Below are 13695 nucleotides of genomic sequence, written 5' to 3' on the forward strand. Positions count from 1 at the left end.
CCATGGCACACGAACTCCAGGACGCATCGCTATTCTTTAGCTTCTGCGTTTTATATTTCTGGGGGAAAAACTAAGACTTGGTGGAGTCCTTACTATAGTCAAACCCTATTATTTCTTTAATGCCACATAATTCCTACAACCAGGTACTATCTTGATATTTTACTTAATAATAGTTAACAATGGCAGTTAATAGTTATTAATTTTTCTGCAATGTGGATATGAATCACGAGATAATGTTGTACGCTCAGGTCAGGTTTTGAACGGTGGGGTTTGGATAGATTCATTCCCTAGTTATGTGGGAGGAATGTGTGTAGAGGAGAAAAACAGTTCTGTTGTATTGTTAAATAATTTATAAACAAAATAACGTGCAAAACACACACTACTTTCTCCTTGGGTGACATATGTAAGATCACCTGAGTTCTAGTCCTGTGGCCAGGTGGTATTTTCAGGACAGGTGACCTAGCTTTTAAGGGGTCAAGGGAACTGGACACAGCCCGCCCCTTCCCCTATCTTCTCCCCACCCGCTTCCTCTCCTCCCCCCTCCCCCTGCCCCCCGCCACTCCCCCCGCCTCCCGCCCCCTCCCCCCGCCCCTCCCCCCGCCACCCCCTCCCCCCCCTCCGCTGGGGGGCGGGGCCCCGGGCGCCGCAGAGGCTCCCACGTGGCCGCGGCCACCGGACCCACCGCAGACCCCTCCCTCCGCGCGGCCGCCGCGCCGCTCGGTCCTCCACCGCCAGGGGGCGGGCGCGGCTCCCGGCGGCGGGGACCCATTGGCGGCGGCGGGGAAGCGGGGGAGGAGGCCCGGCGGCGAGCTGGCTTCCTCCCGGCCACTGGCGGGTGCGTGGCGGCCGGAGGCGCTCGGGAGCCGGCGGAGCGGCGCGCGGGAGGCGGCGGTGGCTGCTCCCGGCGGCCCCGGCAGGACTGACCGCGGGGAGGCCGGAGGGCGGCGCGCTCGGCGGAGAGGCGGGCGGGAGGCCGGTGAGACGCGGCGGGGCCACGGGGCCGCGGCCCGGGGCGGGGAGCGTGGCGGGAGGGTCGGGGCGCAGCTCCGCCTGCATCCCCCGCACCCCGCGACTGCCGGCCGGGCGGCCGCGGCGGGGAGGGCCAGCGCGGGACCGGGCGCCGGGGTGCGGCTGGGCGGCCCGGCCTCTGCCCCGCGCGGTCTCCCCTCCGGGCGTCCCGCCGGGTTCCGCGGAGGGGGCGGCGCCGCACTCGGCACCGGTGGGCGCTGCGCTGGGCGCCGGGCTGGCCCTGGGCGCGCACTGGGCGCGGGGTGCGGGGAGCAGGGGGTGGCGGGGGCCCGGCCCGGGTCGGAATTGTGGGCTGAGCGTCCCGATGGAGTTGCTGTCGCCCGGAGCTCCGGAGGCCCGCGTAGCTCACTTGCAGGGAAGTTTCCGTGGCCCTGGCACGGGAGGTACTTTTATTTTTGCAACTTCCCAGCCCATTGGTGTGGGGTGTCCCTGATGAATCTGCTGCTCCTTCTTTTCCTTTTACCCAGCTTGTTACCCACCCTCACGGTTCCTACCGCGCGTGGGGACGAGTGAGCCCAGACCTAAATGACACAGGGATGGATTGACGGGTTGGTGTTGAGATATCCTGCTGTGGGGTGTGTGTGTGTGTGTGTGTGTGTGTGTGGTTTCATCTGCCTTTGATTGATTTTTTTTTGTATAATGCGTAACCACCGTCTAACGGACAGAAGCTTGTCTTTGTTTCTTTTTATTTAATAAAGACACATAAGGATACAATGATACTAGATACACTGAGATTGCTTACTAGGTATTGTGCCCAGTTTGTTTCTTAGGCACATTTGTTTCTTAGGACCCAAAGACTAGGCCCTTTTATCTGTCATTCCCAATTTTATAAAGAAAATACGAACTCCCTGGGGGTTGATGCTAACAGTGGATCCCGTACCCCTTGGACCCCTGACCACCTCGGGGATCAGTGATATCCTGGCTGTTCCCAAGTTTTGGGAAACATGACTGTTACAGTCACGTGCTTCAGTCAGCCACAGACGTATGTCTCAGAAGAGGATGATGGAGGTGAAAAATGCCCTGGCCCGTCCTGGCCAGTGTTCTCCAGTGGTTAGAGCCAGGGCCCGAGCGCGGAAGGGTTGGCCTGCACCAAAGTGTGGCCGGTTGGATTGGGGTCAAGGGCACGGACCAGGTTGCAGGTTCAATGCAGAGGTTCCATCTCCACCCCTTTGGGGTGGGAGCAGGAGGCAACCAATCCATGTATCTTTTTTTTTTCTTTCTTGCCCCTCCAACTCTCCCTTCCACTCTCTCTAAAAAAAAAAATCAATGGAAAAAATATCCTTGGTGAGGACTAAGGAAACAAAAATTCCTATCACCTAGTGACGTAGTACAGGGCATGACTCACCTGTCTGAAGCGGTGCTGGTGTAAGCAGACCTGTGCTGCCAGTGGTATAAAAGCAGGTACAGTTGACCCTTCCTGGAGGCCTCGATTCCAGGAAATCCAGGTGTACGCAGTCAGCTTTACGCAGTCAGCTTTCCCATCTGTGTATTCCACCCACTGCAGATTGACAGCTGTGGGCTTCCAACGCAGGTTCCCAGCTGCGGAGTCCCAGTTGTGGATCAAATACAGTGTCAGTCCACACTGAGCTGAATACCCACATGTGAAGGGCCGACTGTATTTCTTGGAAAAAAAAATCTGCATAGGAGAGGACCCTGACAGTTCAAGGGTCAACTGTATGCATATTCATTAAGTCATACTTGCTAATTATAAGAAACAATTATGTGACTGGTCTATGTACTCACTATCCTATGCTTTTTATCATTTTAGAGTGTAGTCTTTTATTGAAAAGTTTGCTGTAAAGCAGTATGCCATACTACACCTGCAGCAACCTCATACATCTCATGTTCACTGCATCTCTTGATCGCATCATTTTCGCTTGTGCTTGATTTGCTGTTTTGTGCGATAGCCTGTAGCCGAGGGCAGAGGTCATACCACATAGCCCAGGTGTGTAGTAGGCTAGCCAGACCATCTAGTTTTGTGTAAGTGTGCTCTACGGTGTTCACCCAAGGACAGAATTGTCTAATGACGCATTTCTCGGAACATGCTTCCATCATTAAGTGGCACATGACTATTCACACGGGGTATTGCAGAGTACCAAGCGATCTCCATTTAACTTAGAAAATAAAAGTTAATAACATGCCATTCAACACGAAATTAGCCGAGTCAGTGTCCGGCGTTGGGCATACCATTCACTGTACCTCTTTTAAAGGCTGCCCAGTCTCTTAAGTCATCACCCCCCCAATTTTATACAGGTGTTAGAGGCTTTGTTTCACAAATCTTGTGTCATGCTTTCTTATCACATTAAAAACTAGCATTTATTGGTAATAAGAAATAAAAAAAAGTACAGAGCTGGCCGCGTTGCTCAGTTGGTTAGGGCGTCGTCCAGATAGACCATGGTTACGGGTTTGATATCTCTGGTCAGGATACATACAAAAATCAACCACTGGCCCTAGCCAATTTAGCTCAGTGGATAGAGCGTCAGCCTGCGGACCGAGGGTCCCGGGTTCAGTTCTGGCCAAGGGCACATACCTTGGTTGCAGGCTCCTCCTCGGCTTGGGCCCTGGTCAGACTTGTGTAGGAGGCAGCCAATTGATGTGTTTCTCTCGCATTGATATTTCTCTCTCTTTTCCACTCTCTCTAAAAATCAATGGAAAAATATCCTCAGATGAGGATTAAAAAACAAACAAACAAACAATGAATGCATACATACATAGGTGGAACAACAAATGGATGTTTCTCTCACTATTTTCCTCTCTCTAAAAGTCAATAAATGTTTAAAAATAAAAAAGTTCAGTGCAGTGATTCTCAACCCCAGGACCTTTCAGAACCACCTACAAATGGAACCTTTGACTTTTTAAAGTATACAATCTTATATTGGATATATATTAGTTTTAGATGTACAATATAATGACGTGACATTTTTATAACTAACAGTGTGATCACCCCACTAATTCTAGTAATCATCTGTCTCCATGTAAGCTTTTTAAAAAAGGACACACGCCAGGTTCCCCCAAAGTCCCCAATGTAGGGGCTTCTGTTTAAAAGGGAGTTAAATTAATGAGTACCACTGAGTTAAAGCGACTTTCAAAATAAACTTAATGGATGTTTTATTACAGAATTTCAATATGGATTGCTAACTTAAGCATTGCCAACTAGTTAATATTTCCATAATTAATGAAGCTACATTAAAAAGGAAAAGGCAATTGGAGGGAGGGTCAAAGAGCTAAGAGACTGTTAAGTGGCAAAAAAAGAGTAGTGTTCACTGTTGAGGATCATAAGAGTCTAATATTTTTCCCACATATTTTAGGTCTTAAATGGTGCGTCTCAGTATTTTAAAAACTTGTGTTCATTTAAAAATGTGAGTGTTCCTACTATGCGCCAGTAATTACAGGTATCCTGGAGGCTGTGAATAAGACAGCCTGGTCCCTCACAAAGCTACTTTACTTTCTCTGAGGCAGTAAGTCAGTCTCTTTTTTTTCCTATTTTATACCATTTCCTAAAGTTGAAAGGGGCAAGACCCAAGAAGCAAAATATTTTGGTCTTAGGTCTCACAAAAATCTATCTAGCTCAGAGCATAATATAATAGCAAAAATGCGTTTTGAACTTAGTCCTAAAGGATTCTGTCTTTGGAATCAGATAATCTGGATTTTAAACTATAGTCCTGCATTTCGTTACTTTATGAATGGCATTGACCAATTTATTTAATATCATGCATTGCCTTGCTCTCTTAATCTGATTGGAGAGATTGGACACGATTCCCAAGGTCTTGAAACTTTAAAAGGTTTTATGATTTTTATTCAGCTCCTAAAATATAGTCCGCTGATATTTCAGAGGAGGAAATGAAGTGGTCCAGTACCTCTGAGTTTCCACAGCTGCTCCATCAGTGTTCTTGCTTGAAATTGTTCTTCTATTACGTTTTCCTTATTTCTAATCTAACTTTTTCATCTGCTGTTTATAATTATTCTACTTTTACTCTGGTGAGTGTTTTCTTTTTCAATTTCCTTTTAAAATTCAATTCATATAACAGCATTTGCCATTTTAAAGTGTACACTTCAGGGGCGTTTAGTACACTCACAGAGTTGTGCGATCGTTACTTCTGCTTATTCTAAAATATCTTCTTCACCCCAAAAGGACACCTCATGTCCATTAAGCAGGATGCGCCACGCCCTTCCTCCTCCAACTTTTGGCGAGCCCTGCCTTCTGTCTTTATGGATTTACCTGTTCTGGATAGTTCATGTAAATGGAGTCAAACTATGTGGTCATTTGCATCTGGCTTATTTCATTTACTATAATATTTCACGGGTTCATCCATGGGGTGGCATATATTAGGACTTCATTCCTTCCTGTCACTGAATAACATTGCGCTATGGATACAGACTGCATTTTGTGTAGTCATTCATCCATTGATAAAAACCTGGTGAGTTTTTGTGTGCTAGTGAGAAAACGTTATACGGACATCTCCCGCAAAGAGTTAGTTCCTGGATTTTCATCCTAAATTCTGTAAGGCTCATAAAGGTGGTATTGTGGTATCAGGTGTATTTTACTCCCAGTTGATGCCATCAGATGCAGTAAGTGACCTTTAAATGTGTTTTGAAGGAACTGTGATGGGTAAAAGTGAATTATTAAGTTGCTTCAGAAAATTTTACACTAGAAGCTTCTTACACATTTTCTTCTCTTTTTGGCAAATGGCTGCTAACTTGCATTGTTTGGAGTTTTTTGTTTGTTTTTTAGAATTGATGAGCTATTCAGGACCCTTGGGCAGATGGAACTGTGATCAGAGAAATGCATGTATGGCCTTTCTCCTTGCTAGTGGGCGTGGGGTTCTTGGGGTGCCACTAGAATAAGCATTTCCAGAGGCCCCCAGGGGAGGATGACATGTGGTAGAAAGCTTTCTTTGTGTGGGATTACGTCATTGGGTTTCCAAAGGCCCATTTCCCTTAGTCCAGTCCCGGAGGAGGTGCAGCTGGGAGTTCAGCAGAGCTGGAAGTAAAGCCAGTGGCCAAAGTTTCCTTCCCATGGTGCCGCTGGGTTCGGTTTGGCATTAGGCTAGTTGTAGTTCATTAGCCCATTGTGTGTGGCATCCACATGGCTGTGGGACATGCTGACGAAATGCAGGGGCATAAGCGCCCGGAAAGCCAGGAATGAGAACCAGGAGGCCAGAGAGCAAATTCCTTTGTTTAGGAGTTTAAGCGTCTCGAATCTTCCATCCCTTGCAATGGCCATGCCTACTCTGGCCAATGACCTGTTCCCAGGTGTGACTGTCAGGCAAGTGCCTTCCCTATGTCACCCAGTCTTTACTGGGCGTGTGTCTATTCTTTCCCCGTCCAGTCCCTTCCCTCGGGGATCTGTGGGGAACAGACCAGTGGCTTTGCAGCTTCCTGGCAAAGCTGCACAAATGAATGCCCATATTTGGCCTTTCCCTCGCTCCTTTCCTGTTATTGATAACCAGTTAATTACAACGGCATCAGAATCACTCTGCTCCTGTATTTGTTCACATGGGAGGTCTGACTGACAGAATTACGTTTTCATTGTAGTTCTGCAGATTATAAAGGCAGTCAAGTGCGGCGGATATGTAGGGGAGTTCTTAAACATCCAGTCACAATAGGAACCTGTAACTTTTCATCTGATAGAATGAAAAATAGCTGTCTGGGATGAAGATAGTTATAATGTATGTGAATTTCTCTGTCTCTGTCTGCCTCTCATCTGGGTGATGTTTATCTAACGCTGTCGTAACCGCTGCAGACCGGAGTTTCCCCTGCTCTGTTCTTCAGCATGTTCTCCAGCGTTACTTGCTGCCGCCTTCCCCCTCCCCCCACAGAGGACCTTCTCTCCATTCATTGTAAAGGAGAGAAGGAAAATTCTTGTCATATGAGTTTTACCTTTGGACTTTATTGCCGGAGAGTTTTAGTCCTTATTCCTAGGGATTCTGGCCTGAGGAATTTGCATTTTAAAAAGCCCACGGGTAATTTTGGAGTCCATGCTGTGGGTGACATTGCAGTTAGGGCTTCAAAAAACCAGATACCATGTTTCATTAAATCTAAGGTGTTCGTAAGGTATACCATTATTTGATATACTACCAAGAAAAAAATGTGGTGAGCCTAATCCTGAGTTAAGACATGTTACATAAGGGAAGTAGTGTGCACTTTAGAATCAGCAAAATAGAGTGAGCCACAGGCCCCTCTTTGCTATGATAAGAGGTTATTAGAAAGCGTAGAAACTATGAAGTAACATAATTATGCAGCATTTCTTCCGACCTTTTACTATGTAAAATATATGTTATAATAAACTTTAATATAAGGTGTCCTTACTTGACATTTGTCATGACGATTGTACCGATGACTGTTTTAAAATACAGTTCAGCTGTGTTCTAGGCTGTGCTGCACTCCAGTTTGGCCCAGATGATTTTCCTTTGATGGTTGATGGCTCAGTTCACGAGCATTATTTCTAGCTTCTTTGTACTTTAGTGATTTCCATTTGTAATTACAGTCCCCTGAAACACTTACTGAATGTCACTTTGACATTGGGTGTGGCTTGCCCATTTAATCATCTTTATCGCCCCCTAACCCTCATTAAGGGCAGCGAGCTGTTTATAAGCACATATACCAGCCACCTACCGTGCCTCTCACGAGTAGTTTAGGATATAGTGAAAATAATCAGGGTTAGGCACCAAACATTTGTCAGAGTGAACCTGAGCCCTGGCTGTCATTCTGGGCCTCTTGGGTATTGAGGGAGAGAATATCCCTGGGTGAGAACAGGTCTGTGCACTAATGAAACTTAAGTGAAGCACAAACCCACCGGCTCATGGTGCTTCCTTCCTTGGCTTCGTCTTGGAAAATAAATGATCTTCGTCAGGAAAAAGGTGCTTCGCTGTATATTAGACTTGGAAGGGTAGCAGAACACGTGCCCGTTTAGTTCTTAATCATTGGAAGTAAGTGCTTGTTGATCAACGGAAATATTTCAGAAATCTGTTATCTCCCGTGTGAAGAAGTAAGAACTTTAGGCCTCTTTCAGCTAAGGCATGTTGAAGGAGCAGGCCTATGGGAATCTTCATGTTGAGATGACCCATGCGGAAATACTTCTGCTTCCAGAATGTAGTGTGTGTGTGACCGGTCTGTTGGGTTTGACTTCAACAAGAACTGAGTGCTTAATAACTGACTGCAGGGCAGAAGCAAGGGGAGACCATTCCTGGTGTGTGTGGACACTGAATGAACTCCCGGGGGCTCTTTCTGGGCTATCTAGAGGGAATAGTCCGATGGCCCAGCGCCAGGCGCCACCCCACCCCCCCGCCCCCCCCAGGCACCACAGACCCCCAGGCGCCTCTGTTTCCTGCTCACACGTGATCTTCCCTTACTGTTGCCCACACCCAATCCTAAAGAGCTAACACTTCCTTAGGGACTCTGCACCCCTCCCAGAACTAGCTCTGCCTTCCCTCCTCTCACCCCTTTATCTCCGCCAATGTACGTTCCTTCAGCTTGCCTTACACCTTTCTCCCCCAAACTTGCATCAAAGAGCCCTCTCAGCTCCCAGACCGACCGCGGACTGTCCTCTCCCCTGGCTGCTGCTGGTGGGCAGGCTGCCTGCCCCAGGACCTGGTGATTTTTCTGCCCAGCATCTGACGCAGCTCAACCCTTTCTTTTAGAAGAGCTTGTGGCTGTGCAAGTTTTTGTGTAACAGTTACCTCTCTCTCCACTGACAGTGGGGCAGAGTTGGTCTAAGCAGGGCACTTGCATGATTTAGCAGGGCACCTTCGCCAACCGGTTTTTTACTAGAGGTACAAGTTGGAATTGTAGTTATATTGGATCATTTTTTATTCTTAAAAGGATGGCATCTTATCTAGCTGCTGTACACTGAGTGGCCAGATTATTAGGACCACCCCATCAGTACAATGAAGTGAATTAGTTATGCAAATAATAATAATAATTATTATTATAAAACCTTGAGAGTATTTGCTTAGGAAGTTTTCAGTATTCAGTATTTTTGGAAGTGTCAATGAAGTACTGATGGGGTGGTCATAATAATCTGGCCACTCAGTGTAGATCAGATGGAGGCTTTATGAAGTGTTACTTTCTCCATTCACTGCCAGGAGAGCCCCCTCCACCTCCCCCCCCCCAAAAAAAAGCATAGCTAAGATCACCCACACCCTTGTTTTCTCAACGACTATGTATGGATTTGGAAGTTGGACAATGAAAAGGCTGATAGGAAAAAACAAAGTATTCAATTGAAATGTTATGTTGGAGGAGAGCTCTGTGGATACCCTGGGGCACCAGAAAGACAAGTGGGTGCTGGAGTAAATGAAGGCTGAAACAACCCTGGGGGCAACAATGACAAAACTGAAGCTGTGCTGCTTCTGAGAAGGCAGGGGTATTCGGAATAGACATGAATGCTGGGGGAAACAGAAGGCAGCAGGGAAGGAGCAAGGCCAAGTAGGAGAGAAGAGAAGACCACGGAAGAGAAGCCATGGGCATGAGTCTACAGGAGCTGAGCAGGGCTGTTCGGACACGACGTTGTGGGCATCACTCATCCATAGGGTGGCCAGGAGTCAGCCCACTCAACAGCAAGCAACACACACGGCAATTTATGGTAGACGGTGGAAAAAAGCTAAAGTCCACCCAGTACAACCCCAGTAGCTTTCATATTATTCATTGGTTAGCATTGTGGATGTTTGGGGTTTGGGCCGGAAGTGGGGTTAAAACCACTTTGGGGCTCATTTGTGATTTTCCATTGTGTACTTTTAATCCTATTTCTGTCTCTTAGGCACATCTAGACATTCATCCTTTTAAAAAAATATAATTTCAGTATGATGCTGTTCAGAAAATAAGGAAAGGCGTATGTATGATAACAGTTCAGATGACTGAAAAATCCAGGCATAGCTCCCCCATATCCCTCTCTTTACAAGGCTTTCAATAGAACATTAACATTTTATTCTAAATGCTTTATGTATTGGTTCTGTTGAGACTTTAGCTAAAAGGTTTTAGTCTGTGAAGTTGTCTTTGCAGAAGGAGTAGATACATTTGTATTTTCCTCAGTGATTTTTTTTTTAAAGTTGGCTATTCTTGGCATTATAGAATTCACATAGAATTCTTCTTCCCATCCCCAAATTTAAGAAAAAAAAGAAAAAAAACCCAACAACAAAAAAAACCAACCCCAAGCCACTGCATTTTTTTGCCTCTTTTTCCTTCTAGTCAAAATGTAAGGTTAGTTTGGTCATTTAAAAACTTGGTGTATTTTTCTATAGGTAGTCATTTAAAATTTTCCCCTTTAATTGTCATCAGACCATATATACTTTTCAAAGGTGTATGGCATATGTGTGTTAAAATGGTAGATTTTTAAAAGATCCTTTTTGTAGGATTTAGTATTTCTCCTAATAGTATTCAAATACTTTCTCAAGTTAGTAATTGGATTTTTTCTGTTAAGCATTTAGTGTTAATAACACCAAATTTTATTCAATCGAAATATAATATTGAAACCAACTCAGATATTGTACTGAGTTAAATGCTGAGATCCTTTCAAACCTTCTCACCCCTCTTCATTCTGTAATTTCAAAACTTACCCAGGCTGGCAGGCTGTTTGTATGGTAGTATCTGGGGAAGACAGGATACTGAACAGCAGTCTGCACCTGCTAGAGTGATAACATTTCTTTTTAATTTAAGAAAAGGCTTTTTACAAGATAAATATCTGGAATTTTAAACAGATACACAAGTTACACCTCTCCCTCCTTTTTAAGCCCATCACAAAAATGATCAGTTTTTCCAACCTACATAAAGAAAATAGTGTCAGTTTCTCCTCTCCAACTTAATTTTACAGTTAATGAAATGAGATACAGTAAGATTAATTTTTAGCCTTTTTAAAAACAATAGCCCCTGTGATTGTTTTGGAAAATGTTCCAGGACCTACATGTGTTCCCATCTTTGCTGTGGAAGGACAGCTTCGTGTTGGGAAGGGTAGATTGTTTTTCCTTCTTTTTTTGAAGAGGATTCATTATATTGTTTCTCATGGAGTATATGCTTTTTAAAAATTTATTTTTATTGTTGATGGCATTATAGGTGTCATCCATTCTCCCCCCATTAACCCCTGTCCGCCCAACTCCCACCCAACCCCAGGCCTTCACCGCACTATTGTCTGTGTCCATGGGCTATGCATATAAGTTCTTTGGTTAATCTTTTCTCCCCCCTCACCTCCCTTCTCTCAGAGATATGTCAGTCTGATCCATGCTTCCATGTCTCTGGATCTATTTTGTCAGTTTATGTTGTTCATTAGATTCCACATATGAGTGAGATCATGTGATATTTGTCTTTCTCTGACTGGCTTATTTCTCTTAGCATAATCTTCATGTACATCCATGCTGTCTCCAAGGATAAGAGATCCTTCTTCTTCTTTTCTTTTTTTTTTTTTTACAGCTGCATAGTATTCCATAGTGTAAATGTACCACCGCTTTTTTATACACTCATCTACTGATGGGAACTTGGGCTGTTTCCATCTTAGCTGTTGTAAATAGCTCTGCTGTGAACATAGGGGTACATATATTCTTTCTGATTGGTTTTTCGGGATTCTTAGGATATATTCCCTGAAGTGGGATCAAATGGCAGTTCTATTTTTAGTTTTTTGAGGAAACCCCATACTGTTTTCCATAGTGGCTGCACCACTCTGCATTCCCACCAGCACTATATTAGGGTTCCCTTTCCCAACATCCTCGCCAGCACTTGCTGTTCGTTGATTTATTGATGGTAGCCATTCTGGCAGGTGATACGTGATGGTATTTTTAATTTAAAAAATATTTTTATTAACTTCAAAGAGGAAGGGAGGGAGAGAGAGAGAGAAACATCAGTAATGAGAGAGAATCATTGATTGGCTGCCTCCTGCATGCCCCCTACTAGTGGTAGAATCGAGCCTGCAACCCAGGCATGTGCCCTGATGGGGAAGTGAACCGTGACCTCCTGGTTCATAGGTTGACACTCAACCCTGAGCCGCCGGCCAAGCTGTAGTTTTAATTTGCATCTCTGGTCCTGGTCCTGGCAGGTGAGGGAGGCAATCAGTTGATGTGTCTCTCACATCGATGTTTCACTCTCCCCTTTCCTCCGTCCACTCTCTCTAAAAAATCAATGGAAAAATATCCTCAGGTGAGGATTAACAACAGCAAAAAAATCAAATACATCAATGGATGTGTTTGTGTGCCTCACTTTCTGTTCTTCCTGTCTTTGCGGAAGGTCCTAATACACGGTGCTTAGTCATTTTGTCAGGTCTCTGAAGTGGTTGCTGGCAGCAGAGACTGGCAGTTCCCAGAGCAGTTTGCAAAAGCAAGGTTGATTGGCATGGAATTTTGTCAACAAGCTCTTATGTTAGACTATCTCAGTGAGCTGCTGGGGTGAAAGGGAAGTGGATTTGTTTGCAGTATTAGCTCCTTACCCTTCATACGACCTTTGACAAATCCCTTGACTTCATCTGTAATGCCATCCTAATACCCACTACACTAGAGAGCTATTGAAAAGATTACATAAAATAAGAAAGTGTATGAGCCACTCTGCCGAACGCATTATCTTACCTGGTTTATGTTAACTGCCAAGGCCTTCCCCTCCTGGTAAATGATTATTTTTATGGCTTATTTATGTAGACTGGTGTTCTTGTAATTCACATGACGTAGCAGGAGTCCATTTCTCAAAGGAAGAATGAAAGTATCGCTTGACCTGGGTATTTATCTGTTTTTCCTGAAGTGGATTGATTCTAGGACGATACCTGCTTTTTCAGGCCTGATTTTCACAAAACTTCCCTAAATTAGACGAAAGTAGATAATTGGGCTAAAGGAAGTGTTTAAATTGTAAGACATTCAAAGCAATCCAGGATGTCATTTTGAACCCCAGTTTAGTCTCTCTCCAGGCTAGGGCTGGGCTGCGTGCTCAGTGTTTATCCAGAACAGTGTCTCACTGCCCAGGGTCACGGTGACCCTCCTTCCAGTGGCTCTCAGGTGACTGTGCACTTTACATGTGAGCACCAGGATTTGGTTCAGTCATTTATCTAAAACACTCAAAACCTTGTTGTGTTGGCCTATGTGTATTTCACAAACGTACTGTCAAATGTTGCTTTTGGTGTTTTTGCTGTAATCTATCCTAAAAATATTGTTCCCTACCATCAATATTCTAGTTGCGGTAAATGGGCCTAATTTCTATGTCTGTACATTTTAATGGGCGTACACGAAAAATTATAAATTATTTTACCTGTAGCTTCTGGATTAAAGAGATTTGAGTTTCTAGCAGAGGCTTCTTAACCTGGTGTCCATTTTCTCTGGACTTGTTCGATTCCTACCTGGTTGTTGGAGGTTCAGCCTCAGGTTTATACAAGATCCCATTAAGTTTTTGCTGCCGCCCCCCCCCCCCCCCCCCCCCCGCCCTTGCCTCCAAGATAATTATGTGTAATGAATTTCCTTGTATTGACTTACTTTTTATTTTGTACTTATTTTAATTTACTTATTTGAGAGAGAGAGAAACTGATTTGTTGTTCCACTTACTTATGCGTTCATTGGCTTGTATGTGCCTTGATGGGTGGGAACAATGATCTAACCAACTGAACTACCCGGCCTGGGCTTGATTTTCCTTGTTTTTGAAATGTCCTCTTTAGAAGACAAGTTAGGAACAAGTTTGAATTAACACATCGTAAACAGATGCTCCCCTGTT

General features: G+C 44.9%; 1 protein-coding gene across 4 annotated transcripts in view; it reads left to right on the plus strand.

Annotated features, from left to right (window-relative positions):
- Positions 1–748: 748 nt before the first annotated feature.
- The window catches only part of FAM3C (FAM3 metabolism regulating signaling molecule C), a 55833-nt gene continuing 42886 nt past the window's right edge, over positions 749–13695 (plus strand). The window contains exon 1 of one of the 4 annotated variants that reach the window (XM_036328845.1): positions 749–835. The gene's annotated coding sequence lies outside the window, so the exon portion shown is untranslated. Of the gene's footprint in view, positions 977–1392; positions 1413–13695 lie in introns of those variants that run through there. The other 3 variants (XM_036328847.1, XM_036328844.1, XM_036328846.1) reach the window with 3 other exon arrangements.

Source organism: Myotis myotis, unplaced genomic scaffold, assembly GCF_014108235.1.
Source record: "Myotis myotis isolate mMyoMyo1 unplaced genomic scaffold, mMyoMyo1.p scaffold_m19_p_11, whole genome shotgun sequence".
Taxonomy (NCBI): domain Eukaryota; kingdom Metazoa; phylum Chordata; class Mammalia; order Chiroptera; family Vespertilionidae; genus Myotis; species Myotis myotis.